The sequence below is a fragment of the Chondrus crispus genome, genomic scaffold (genome assembly GCF_000350225.1).
Source record: "Chondrus crispus Stackhouse genomic scaffold, scaffold_115, whole genome shotgun sequence".
In the NCBI taxonomy this organism is placed as follows: domain Eukaryota; phylum Rhodophyta; class Florideophyceae; order Gigartinales; family Gigartinaceae; genus Chondrus; species Chondrus crispus.
The window spans coordinates 19,596-23,770 of NW_005178978.1; positions in this window are offsets into that span (position 1 = coordinate 19,596).

The following is a 4,175-nucleotide window of genomic DNA, read 5'->3' on the forward strand; positions in this document are numbered from 1 at the left end:
CGCGTCGCGAAGCTTGCGCAGCGTAGCGCGCTTGTACTGCACCGGGGTCCGCGGGGCCTCTCGATGGGTCCCCGCGTCCTGCGGTACAGTACCGGGGAGAATTAAACCGGATGGTGGCCGCGTTAACACCAGGTCGAACGGAGTCGTCTCCGTCGACCGGTGGACCTGCGTATTGTACGCGAAGGTCCACGGCTGCACGTAGTCGTCCCAATCGCGCTGGTGCTCCTCCACTTAGTGCCGGAGGCGTTGCACCAGCGTGCGATTGAACCGTTCGGTCTGCCCATTCGACTGGGGGTGGTAGGCCGTCGTGAGATAATGCCGCACCCCCGGGAGGGCGCATACCGCGTCGAAGAATTTCGCATCAAACTGAGGGCCATTGTCGGTTAGTACGTAGCGCGGGGCTCCGTAAACATAGACCCAGTTGTCCAAAAACGCGTTTGCGACGACCGAAGCGGTTGTGGTCCGGAGCGGGATACTGCGCGTTAGCTTGGAGAACCGGTCGGTAATTACCAACACGTGTTGGTTTCCGTGCGCGGTCTTGGGCAGGGGCCCCAGAAGGTCCATCGCGACAAACTCCAAGGGGCCCACCGCGGGGAACAACTTGAGATCCTTTTCGTTCTTGACAAGCGTCCTGCGGGTCGCAGCATACGAGGCGCAATTCCGTACGGTCGAAACCGCGTCGCTGGCCATGTGTGGCCAGTAGTACTCCCTGCGAAGGGTGTAGTACATACGCGTCGCTCCCGGGTGACCTGCCAACCTCGGATGGTGTGCTAGGTACAGTACCCGGGGGCGCAACCGAGTCGGTACCACGCGCTGCAGGGTCCCGTCCAGCGGGGACGTCCTCACGAGAAATCCGTAACGGTCGATGTCGAACTTCGAGTTCGGCGTCCCGACGGGTTCCGCGGCAAAGCGACAGAAGGCGTCCTCAGCTTGTTCGCGTAGAAATTCCTCAACCGAGATGGACGCAGCGTCGCGTTCCTCGGGAGTTATCGCGAGCGCGTGACAACCGTCCTGACGGTCTTGCGGCGGGTCCCAGTGCACATTGTCCAGGAGGGCCTCGCTGCCCTCATCGTACTGGACCGCGAAGTACGGGACCTCATCATCGACCGGTTCGGTGTCTCCTCCATCGATACGTAAGCGCGATACGCCGTCCGCGAGTTGGTGCTTGACGCCTGGGCGGTACTGTACCTCGTAGTCGTACTCCGCCAAGCGCAGGCGCCATCGAGCGAGCCGACCGGAACTGTCCGCTAAATTGAGGACCCAGCGTAGGGCCTCGTGATCCGTGCGGAGGTTGAACGCGCTTCCGTATAGGTACGGCCGTAGGGTGAGGATGCTCCAAACTACGGCCAAGCATTCCTTTTCGGTAGTCGTATAATTGCGCTCCGCATCGGTCAACGCGCGGCTCCAATATCCGATCGGTCGGGTACCTCCATCGGGTTGCTCCTGTAGAAGGGCGCAACCCACTTGGTGTCCGCACGCGTCGGTGTCCAGCGTATATTTCCGTCCGTAGCGGGGCAGCGCGAGGATTGGCAGCGACACGAGGCGCCGCTTCAATTCCTCAAACGCCGCGTATTCCGCATCGGTTAAGATCTCGAACTCGTAGGGCTGATTCTTGCCGGTCTTCTTGTTCAGCGGCGCGGCGATCTTCGCGAATCCTTGCACAAACCGTCGGTAAACGTTGCACATCCCGAGAAAGGATCTCAGTTCCGTTTGGTTCGTAGTGCCGCGCGCGCGCTCGATCGCGATGACGTTGCGTCGCTCCACCTCCAACCGTCCCGGACGGATGACGTGCCCGAGATAGGTTACGGAGGTGTCGAAAAACGCGCACTTCGCCAATTTTAGCGACAAGCCCGCGGTATGTAAAAGCCGTAGTACCTCGCGCACGTGCGCCATATGTTCTGTAACCGTTCGCGAGTAGACGATGACGTCATCGAGGTAGACCAGCGCGGTCTCCCATTTCACGCGGGACAGGATGATGTCGACCGCTCGTTGAAATGTCGCGGGCGCGTTTCTGAGACCGAACGGCATGCGTAGAAAGGGGCAGAGGCCCGAATGCGACGCGAACCTAGTTTTATCGCGGTCCTCCTAGGCGATCTCTACTTGGCAATACCCGCTATTACAGTCTAGCGTGGTAAAGACAGTGGCATCGCCGAGCGAGTCGATGCATTCGTCCATGCGGGGTATTGGGTAGGAGTCGCGAACCGTAACGGCGTTGAGCTTGCGGTAGTCCACGCAGAACCGCATGGTCCCGTCCTTTTTAGGGACCACGAGGCTCGCCCACTCGGCCGATGTCGGTTCGATGACTCCCGCGCGCAGCATGCGGTCGATTTCCTTCTTCTCCTTCTCGCGCGCGATGGGTCCGGCTCGGTAGGGTGCTTGGTAGATCGGCTTCGCACCGGGCTTCAGCTCGATGCGATGCTTCGTAGCATCGATCTTACCCAAGTGGCCGGACCACATGTCCTTCAACTCGGACAACATGTCCATAATTTCCGACCGGACGGTACTGTCTTCTGCACCAATATGGACGTCTTCTTCCCACGGGCGGGTCTTCTCCGCGTCCGTATCGGTCCGCTCATCCGCGTTAGCGGGATTGCAACTGTGGGCGTCGTCCGTTTCCGGTTCTTCGCGTCGCACGCCTCCTCCCGTAGCGGTGGTGGATTCAATTCTGCCATCGTCCGTAACGTGTCCTTCTCGTCGCGCACCTTCCCGCGCGGGTGAGGAATTAATCCTGCCTTCGTCCGTAGCGGATTCTTTGCGACGCGCGTATCCTTCCGTAGCGGTGGAGGATTTTCTTCTGCCATCGTCCGTAACTGGTTGTTCGCGTCGCGCCTGTTCCTCCGTAGCGGTCGAGGAATTATTTTTGTTCCCTCCCCCTTCCTTAGCGACGGCCTCTCCGGGGACCGACACGCCAAGTGTCAGGATGTGTGTGGGGAATGGCAACGCGAGACCAACAACGGTATGCTTGGGGACGTGGACCGCGCGGTTTCCGAAGTTGCTAACAAGCACCGTAAACGGCTCGCCCGGGAAGAGGTCCATGACGCCCTGGGCCATCAGGCATAAATTCTTATGCGCCGTTTTGGGGTGGTTTTGCAGGAAGCAAAGCCCCCCAACCGGTGTTGCGACGCGTACCATCGCTTGGGTCATCGGGGGTATCGTGACCCCCTTGACCACACCAATTTTCCGTGACGGTACGTTCGTCGGGAACTGCGCGCGCTTCCGGTCGGCCGAATTTTCCTCCTGTGGGAGCTGCTGCGACGGTTCCCTCGAGGCCATCTTGCGGTCGTGCCTCGAGGGAGTGACTCCCGTCAGCGCTACGGACGGCGCATGATGGAACAGCACCTTCCTCTGCGGTGGCAGGATCGCCTTCACGTGGCGATCCAGGAACGTGGTTCCGAGGATACAGTCCACCGCAAGGTTGGTGACGACCAAGAATGGTACGCGCGCGACGAACTCACCAATCCGGACGTACAGCTTGAGCTCGCCGAGGGCCTTCATCGACCTATTCGAAGCGTCGATGAGCGGCGGGCTCCGCGCGGACTGGATGGCAGCGCGCCACGGTTCTGCCACACAGCGTAGGTGGATTAGATTCGGGCCGGCGCCCGAATCTAGAACCGGCGTGATGGCGCGCATCATCGCGCGTCGTTGTCCGACCGTTGCGGTGACCTTATAATTTTGCTTCTTGAAGAAGCAAATTGCCGCTTCGTCCGTTCGGCTCTGCGATTGCGCGCGTACCGAAGCGGTCGACGGGGTGCCTTGTTTATTGAGGCTTGGCCCGGGGAGGATCGTCGACGCCTCTACGCGTCCTCCCCGGCTTCCCCCGTCAACCCAAGGTTCTCGGGCCCCTCGTCCCTCAGCGGTAGCGCGGGTTCTTCCGATTGGACGGTCTCGCGCGGCTCGACCACGTTGACGCCCGTGGGAGCCTGCGCACGCGAATTTCGCCACGCGGTCGGCGGTTGACGCTCGAACGGCGAACCTGGGCGGAGACCTTGACGGATCCGAAGCTTTTGATAATTGGCCTCGCGGGCCTGCAAAAGCTTCGACCGCAGCGCGCTATCCGCCACCACAGGACATTGCTCCTGTCGGTGGGTCAGGTCCAGACAGAACCGACACGGCGGGGGTCCAGGTAATCCTTGGTTGAAGAACCGGACCCGCTGGTTCTGTACTGGCCTTCGGTA